Here is a 9530-nt window from a genome sequence, read left to right as displayed (position 1 = left end):
CATTGTATTCATCATCTTACGGGCACTGTACCTGGTGCGATGCGTTTGTGCGCTATTAGTGCTTAACACGAATACCTTCAGCTCTGACAGCCACTAAATTGGACAGCACGCATTAGATTTCTGACGTCCTTAGACCGGTTGGAGTGCCCTGAACAATGCAATGATCCTTCGGACATGCATACGTGTATGCCGAAAGGATCAGTCATTGCGGCGACTACAGCCATTATGAAATACACGGAAAGTATTCCCACTTTCGATTACGACAGTGTGAACATTTATGCCAGACCGGGACTAGAACCCGAATTTCCCTCTTTACACAAAAGGTCAACTTAACCACTTTGGCTACCACTGCACGACTTATGGCCAGGCTCAAACATGCATGCATGTCCGAAGTAATATTGCATCGATCTTCTTAACAACACAGTTACAGCAATATCACATGACCCACAAACGTTACTTACAGTCTAGCTGTCAGCTATTAAACAAGGGCTGCCGTCATGTCCTATCCATAACAAAGCTGACTGTGTTGAGAAAACTTTAGAATTTTATCCCAGATTTCTTCATCATACAATCACACCCAGACGTTCATAAATTATATTCATCCCACCTTCTGAGCTCGTTTATTTGCTTTATGTAAGCATCAGGTGGTTGGTGGAGACTGAAAGATTGTGATTTTCTGGAATCTGGTAATCCGCCCAAAGCAGTCCACTTTCGATTCCTCTGCTGGTATCTTGTTGAGAATGTGTCAGGTGTGCCTGGATGTTGACCTATAGGCCCCATAAAAAATCTAAAGAATATCACCTTACAAGAGGGAACGAAATCGTTTCGGAGGGGAATATCACATGACTTGACAAAAAAGTGGTTCAAATGGCTCTGAGCACTACGGGACTTTACAGCCGAGGTCATCATTCCCCTAGAACGTAGAACTACATAAACATACTCAACCTAAGGACATCACACACATCCATGTCAGAGGCAGGATTCGAACCTGCGACCGTAGTTGTCGCGTGGTTCAAGACTAAAGCGCCTAGAACCGCTCGGCCACCAGGGCCAGCACATGACTTAACAAATCAGAAGATTTACCACCACTGACAACGGCCACAGATTTACATAATATTAGTGAATGAGTCATATTACTGGAGAAGTATGACACCCATGAGTTTAGTTGTTTTGATGTAATTTCATTTGCATAGCTCGAACATTATCAAGCCAACCAAAAAATACCAAAGTACTTAGCACTGTGTACCCAGATACTTGCCATATTCCTGTTAGGCACATTGTTCTCTGAAGTGGACAGCACAGTGAGCAGCTCAGAAGAATGCGTCTTAGAGGGAAAGTGTCCAACCCTCATATACGATCCACAGTGCTGCTACCATGATCAGTGGTATTACTAGCTGGACTGGCTACGCCTCGGCCACAGATGGGGCGATTGGGCCGACTGACCACCATGTAAACCATCAGCCAATGGAGTCTTGTAGATGTGCTATAAAGGAATGGGGTTCAGCAGACCGTACCACACCGTTTTCGTTTCAGCAAGACTGGTGCAACTACTGCACGCTCAAGTAGCATCTCAGAAGGAATCACAAGGGTGCGTGCATTCGGTTTCAATCCTCCCATCAAAAATAAGTAATTTTCTGCACCGACAATCGAACCCTGATCCTCCGTGTGGTAGTCAGCCCCGGTGACCACACACCTCCAGAGTCGGACAGAAAGCAGTTTGGCTGTCCCAAAAATATTGCCTTGCCGGTCGACTTGTCATCCTCAATGCATCTTGTTCCACAGTTCTGGTTTAACTAATTATATGTATAAAAGGGAACTGCATATTACACACCGATTCGTACTAGTACCCTATTCGTAGTGTTAACTGTGTATTTAACTGCTAAAATGTGTTGTTTTTTTTGTCATCACACACAGGTGAGTCTTATTGATTGAAAACTTGTTAGTGGACGCTTCCTCTGCTTCTCCCTTACGCACATGTCACTCTTTTGATGCCGGTTTGCTTGCTCATGTGTATTTAACTACCAGATGAAAGGAAAAGTCGTGTGAACCTTGCCAGCAGACGTCAGCCTCTCATTACATGTAAGTTACAGACCTGAAACCATCCCATCGCCATCATGATGTTTTTGCTAAGAAAGATGATTTGCTTCGCTACGAAAAAATTTATTGTATTCCAGCAATGACATGCCCAGTAACAAATTCATAAATTCACTAAATGGAGAAAAGAAAAAAAAAACAGTAAAGCACCTAATAAGGGTAGGAGTAAACGAAACGAAACTTGATGAGTTGGTTGGTTATGTGATGTTATTTCAGTGAGTACAGAATCATGTCAAATCTACAAAGAACTTGTCAGGAGGAAACCTCTTGTCAGTATGATACTGCTTTCCTCTGGCCTGGGTGCAGACACTGAGTGGGGTAGGGTTTCGTAAAGCCGTAAAGCCGTTGCATCCTATCCTGAGGCAAGTTTGCCCACAACTGTTGTAACTGGTTCTTGATACTGATAATGGGACGGAGTTGATGTCTGAGGTGGTCCCACACTTTTTCTATTAGGGACAGATCTGAGTATCTTTCTGGGCAGAAGAGTACCTAAACATCATGCAGGCCATTCACACAGGTATGTGCAGGAAGTGTGGATGATCCTTTTTCTGGTGAGATATTGCACCACAATACTGTCACATGAGACGTGACATGGGAGGACATAGGATGTCCGTGAGGCCGGCCGCGGCGGTCTAGCGGTTCTAGGCGCCCAGTCCGGAACCGCGCGACTGCTACGGTCGCAGGTTCGAATCCTGCCTCGGGCATGGATGTGTGTGATGTCCTTAGGTTAGTTAGGATTAAGTAGTTCTAAGTTCTAGGGGACTGATGACCACAGTAGTCAAGTCCCTTAGTGCTCAGAGCCATTTGATGTCCGTGACACACTATTCTGCCTTCACAGTTCTCTCAGTCTCTATCAACCATGATCAGAAGTGACACCTGATGGCTCCTGGAGCAGTGGAAGTAAGGACTTCTCTCCAGTTCGTCACCATTCTTGCTGATCGTGGCCATCCATGGTAGTGCAGAACCAAAATTCATCACCGAAAACAGTGCAATGGTGTTCATCAGCAGTCCATGCTTCCTAGGCACCATTATAAACGCAGCCATTTGTGTTGTGGTGTTAATAGAAGCCTTTACATGAGACAGTAATGCCGTAGTCTCACTATTGTAGTCTTTGGTCTACGGTGCGGGATGACGAAGAATGTTGAACATGGGCCGCTACTTTTCTCAGATGGCAAGTTTAGATGTGAAGGCTGCATTGTTTGCCAATTATTAAGATGTGAAGGGGTTGCACATGAGTTACGATGTACGTGGTGCACAATGCAGCTATCCTTCCTCGTGGTGGTCAGATGTGGTCGAGCAGAACCTTGACGACGAGTACGCGGAGCCTCTTGTTCTCGGTCCGCTTTCACAATAAAACGCCCCAAAAATCTGGCCAAATGGAGGCTAATACTGGGGCCTGTTTCAAACTCTTTCAGGAGGTGACAACGTTGTCTCATACGAGTATAAAACATCTCTCTGTCCTTCACAGTGATCATTTAATATCTGACACCCCTTACACTGCATTCTAGGCCTGGTAACAAACTAAACACGAACAAAACTAATGTGCTATTGTGGCCACTCTCCTTGTCATGGAGATATGCAACTCTAATCATTTACATACACGGCAATGACGTGCACATGTACTAAGATACATCGATACCCTACCATGTCTTCTGGGTGCTTCAGTTTCTCTGTGAAGCATGGTATTTCTTACAGAAGCTACATATCCCGGGAATACCAATGATGAATATTACTGTTGTTGTTGTTGTTGTGGTCTTCAGTCCGGAGACTGTTTTGATGTAGCTCTCCATGCTACTCTATCCTGGACAAGCTTCTTCATCTCCCAGTACCTGCTGCAACCTACATCCTTCTGAATCTGTTTAGTGTATTCATCTCTTGGCCTCCCTCTACGATTTTTACCCTCCAAGTTGCCCTCCAATACTAATTTGGTGATCCCTTGATGCCTCAGAACACGTCCTACAAACCGACCCCTTCTTCTAGTCAAGTTGTGCCACAGACTTCTCCCGAATCCTATTCAATACCTCCTCATTAGTAACACTACCACCTCAATGATAACATTTTTGCAATGAATGGTCTAGACCAGTGGTTCGCAACAGGTGGTCCGCAGACTCCCAGGGGTCCTCGATCTATGCCAGAGGCATCCGCAAGATGCTATTAGAATAAAGAATATATTAAATATTGGCCCTTCCTGCATGAGCAGAGCTTTAGCGAACGCTAACTTCTGCGTCTAGCGTGTTCCTAGAGTGAAATGACGCATAGAAAACATAAAAAGACTCTTAATTTGGCTTTTTATGTACTTGATACTGTGATATGACAAGGCACCAAACATGCTCGATGAGGGGGGGGGGGGGGGGGGGGGGTCCTCGAGAAAACTTTGTTTGGAACCCCTGCTCTAGACTACGTCACAAAGCACGTTCGACTGGTAGCTGTATTCCTGTTGCTCATATCTTCTCACGGCAGCGGACTGTATCTGCCTCGTCACGTAGACTTTGCTTGGTGCTGGAGAGAGGTACGTGGGCTCGAAACGTTTCGGTGCTGGCGGGGCTGTCGCCCGCGGCGTCCCCTGAGTGCTGTAGGGAGGCTGCATGCGCGGCCGGGCTTTATGCGGGGCACAGGTTTACGAGCGGAGACGCCCCGCTCACGTGCCGCGCCCGTCACTCAACTGCGGAACGGAGGCGGCAGCCTGCGTCATGACCGCCGCACACGTCACCAGTGCCAGCTGCTGCGGAAAGAAGGCCCCGCTCAGCTTGGGCTGACGTTCGGGAGAGACTGGCTTTGTCTCGCACGTGTGGTGCCTTATTGCTATCGTTTATGACGCCGTAAGAAGTGCAGCTTGGTCGTGAAGTGCGATCCGACAGATGCCTCTTCAGTTTTGGCTTGGCTCTGATTCTCCATCAAAAGTGAATTTCTCTATAAGGTTTTGGAGGAGACTGTCAGTTTCCAAACACGTATGCCGCATATTAAATGGATCCGAGAAACCCCTCTTTGTTTCCAAAGCATTTATCGTGATTTGGGTTTTGTTAATCAGCGTTCTGCAAGAACTAATAAGAAGGAGTCTACAAAGAATACAGCTTACAAAACAGTTCTGACTACTACTAAATAATGTGGGACCTAAACAAAAGGTGAGTAATAGGGGACAGTATTGTAACCAAATCCTAGAACTGAATTATCCAGTTTGACGTGGATTCCATACCATGATGCTACTCGTTATTCAGGCTAACAAATATGAGTTGCCGAAGGAAAAAGAGAAGCCTGGCTGAATCACACACCTTTAGATCTGTAGTCTAGGACCTGCTGACTCCGCTGTGGAACCCGACAGGTACTCACGGCTGGAATGTTACTACTCATGAAGTTTGGAGGTCGTCAGTTACGATGGAAGGAAAGGCAGCCATAGTAATGGATTTTACCAGATTGAAGGTACAGGACACGACAGGAGCTGTGTTATGGAATGAGAACCCAAGGGGAAACACAACAGCAACACCATTCGCAGTTAAAAAATTTTAACAAAAGAAATTTATTCAGTAATTGGAAATTTAAAGGAGAATTTTTTCTTTTTTTATCTCACTCAGCTTGAAAAATCATATATATTTATAATAATGATCTCTCAAAACAAGAATTTTTTAAAAAAGGAAACACTATCTCATAAATAGCTTCAACAAATGCCAAAAAAGTTCAGAGTGATGGTATTATAAGTATGATGTTTGCTTTGCTTATTCACCAATTATTAAGGCAATAAACATCTTGATCTACAGTTAACTCCATGAATTCGTACTGAAACTTAATTTATAATATCAAGAATACCAACACAAATAAAACCATGAGCCACTTAGTTCAGAAACAATCATTTCTTAAGGCACAAAACTGGCTAAAAACATCAAACCAACAATCAATAACTGGTTAGTGACAATTTACAGAGATTAAAACATGATTGAATCAATTTCATGCAATCGCAGAAAATATAAAGAAAACAATGCTAGTAACACACTCAAATACAGCTCACGTGCCAAGTAGCAAGCAAATTAAGCGAGGCACTTTAACAAAAACATTTAAACGTAACTACTTTAAAACACCTGTTATGTACATGACTTAGTCCATAATCCAATTCCAATGTGTCAATCCGTTCTCCTTCGGCACAGCAACATTACAGATACGGTTACTTCGTTGCGCAGCTTTATTCCTCCATCAGATCATCGTTTGATTCCATTTAGACCACCATAAACAACTTCAATTGTTTGGCCAACAATATGGAGGGACAGGCAACCAACTACAGGACCCTAGAAGTTGGAGTTCTTGTGGTCTTCAGTCCAGAGAACGATCAGAGGCAGTTCTCCATGCTACTCTACCATGTGCAAGCTTCTTCATCTCTGAGTAACTACTGCAATCTACATCCTTCTGAAGCTGTTTAGTGTATTCATGCCGTGGTCTTCCTCTACGATTTTTACACTCCACTTTTATCTGCATTACCAAACTGATGATTCCTTGATGCCTCAGAACATGTCCTACCAATCGATCACTTCTTCTAGTCACGTTCTGCCACAAATTCCTCCTCTCCCCAATTCTGTACAGTACCTCCTCATTAATTACATAATCTACCCATCTAATCTTCAGCATTCTTCTGTAGCATCTCATTTTGAAAGCTTCTATTCTCTTCTAGTCTAGACAATTTATCGTCCACGTTTCACTTCCATCCATGGCTACACTCCATACAAATACTTTCAGAAACGACTTCCTCACGCTTAAATCCACACTCTATGTTAAAAAATTTCCCTTCTTCAGAAACGCTTTCCTTGCCATTGCCAGTCATCATTTTATATCCTCTCTACTTCGACCATCATCAATTATTTTGCTCCCCAAATAGCAAAACTCCTTTACTACTTTAAGTGCCTCATTTCCTAATCTAATTCCCTCAGCATCACCCGACTTAATTCGACTACATTCCATTATCCTCGTTTTGATTTTGTTAATGTTGATCTTATATCCTCCTTTCGAGACACTATCCATTCCGTTCAACCGCTCTTCCTAGTCCTTTGCTGTCTCTGACAGAATTACAATGTCACTGGTGAACCTCAAAGTTTTTATTTTTTCTCAATGGATTTTAATACCTACTCCGAATTTTTCTTTTGTTTCCCCTACTGCTTGCTCAATATACAGATTGAATATCATCGTGGAGAGGCTACACCCCTGTCTCACTACCTTCCCAACCGCTGCTTCCCTTCCATGCCCCACGACTCTTATAATTGCCATCTAGTTTCTGTACCAATTGGCAACGGCCTTGCCGCAGTGGATACACAGGTTCCCGTGAGATCACCGAAGTTAAGCACTGTCGGGCGTGGCCGGCACTTGGATGGGTGACCATCCAGCCGCCATGTGCTGTTGCCATTTTTCGGGTGCACTCAGCCTCGTGATGCCAATTGAGGAGCTACTCGACCGAATAGTAGCGGCTCTGGTCAAAGACAACCATCATAACGACCGGGAGAGCGGTGTGTTGACCCCACGCCCCTCCTATCCGCATCCTCAGCTGAGGATGACACTGCGGTCGGATGGTCCCGATGGGCCACTTGTGGCCGGAAGACGGAGTGCTTTTTTTCTGTACCAATTGCAAATAGCCTCTTGCCCCCTATCACCTTCACAATTTGATAGAGACTAATCCAGTCGACATTGTCAAAAGCTTTCTCTAAGTCTACAAATGCTAGAAACGAAGGTTGGCCTTTCCTTAATCTATTTTCTAAGATAAGTTGTGAGGTCAGTATTGCCTCTCGTGTTCTAACATTTCTACGGAAACCAAACTAATCTTCCCCGAGGTCGGCTTCTACCAGTTTTTACATTCGTCTGTAAAGAATTCGCATTAGTATTTTGCAGCTGTGACTTATTAAACTGACAATTCGGTAACTTTCACATCTGTCAACACCTGCTTTCTTTGGGTTAAAAATGACTTATTAAATTTATAACATCAAGAATACAAAAAGAAATGAAACCATAAGTCACTTATTTCATAAACAATCACTTCTTAAGGCACACAACTGGCTAAAAACGTAAAACCAAAAATCAGTAACTGGTTAGTGATAATTTACGGAAATTAAAACTTGATTAAATCAATTTCATGCAATCACACAGAATATAAGGAAAATACTGCTAGCCAGACACTTAAATAGAGCTCAATTGCCAAGTGGTAAGCAATTTAACCGAGGAACGTTAACAAAAACGTTTAAACATAAAAACTTCAACACAACTGTTATGTACATGACCTAGTCCATAATCCAATTCCAAGGCGTCAACCCGTTCTCCTTCGCCACAGCAACATTACAAATACGCGTACTGCAGTGAGCAGTTTCCTTCCTCCATCAGCTGATCGGTTCACCATTTGGGCCACCACAAACAACTTCAACTGTCTGGCAAACAAAATGGAGGGACAGGCCAACAACTACAGGACCCTAGAAGTTGGTGTAGTTGTTGTGGTCTTCAATCCAGAGACTGATATGATGCAGTTTTCCATGTTACTCTATCCTGTGCAAGCTTCTTCATCTCCGAGTAACTACTGCAATCTACACCCTTCTGCAGATGTTTAGTGAATTCATGCCGCGGTCACCCTCTACGATTTTTACCCTCCAAGCTTCCCTCCAATACCAAATGATCCCTTGATGCCTCAGAACATGTCCTACCAACCGATCCACTCTTCTAGTCAAGGTGTGCCATACATTCCTCCTCTCACCAATGCTATTCAGTACCACCTCATTATTTACATAATCTACCCTCCTAATCTGCAGCATTCTTCTGTAGCACCATATCTTGAAAGCATCTATTCCCTTCTTGTCTAAACTATTTATCGTCCATGTTTCACTTCCATACATGGCTACACTCCACACAAATACTTACAGAAATGACTTCCTCACACTTAAATCTACACTCGATGTTAACAAATTTCTCTTCTTGAGAAACGCTTTCCTTGCCATTGACAGTCTACATTTTATATGCGCTCTACTACTACCATCATCTGTTATTTTGCTCCCCAAACAGCAAAACACATCCACTACTTCAAGTGTCTCATTACCTAATCTAATTCCCTCAGCAACACCTGATTTAATTCGACTAGATTCACTTTTCGTCGTTTTGATTTTGTTGATGTTCATCTTGTATCCTCCTTTCAAGACACTGTCCGTTCCGTTCAGCTGCTCTTCCTAGTCCTTTGCAGTGTCTGACAGAATTACAATGTCGTCGACAAACCTAAAAGTTTTTATTTCTTTTCCATGGATTTTAAATCCTACTCCAAAGTTTTCTTTTGTTTCCTTTACTGCTTGCTCAATATACAGCTTCTCAACTACTGCTTCCATTCGTTCCCCTCGACTCTTATAATTGCCATCTAATTTCTGTACAAATTGCAAATAGCCTCTCGCTCCAGGTCACCTTCAGAATTTGAAAGAGAGCAATCCAGTCAACAT

At 43.4% G+C, this 9530-nt stretch overlaps 1 pseudogene; it reads left to right on the top strand.

The window, feature by feature from the left end:
* The first annotated feature begins 7356 nt into the window (after positions 1–7356).
* Positions 7357–7473, top strand: LOC124597093 (annotated as a pseudogene).
* The last annotated feature ends 2057 nt before the right edge of the window (positions 7474–9530 follow it).

This window comes from Schistocerca americana, chromosome 2, assembly GCF_021461395.2.
Source record: "Schistocerca americana isolate TAMUIC-IGC-003095 chromosome 2, iqSchAmer2.1, whole genome shotgun sequence".
In the NCBI taxonomy this organism is placed as follows: domain Eukaryota; kingdom Metazoa; phylum Arthropoda; class Insecta; order Orthoptera; family Acrididae; genus Schistocerca; species Schistocerca americana.
This window is presented reverse-complemented; position numbering and strand designations above follow the sequence as displayed.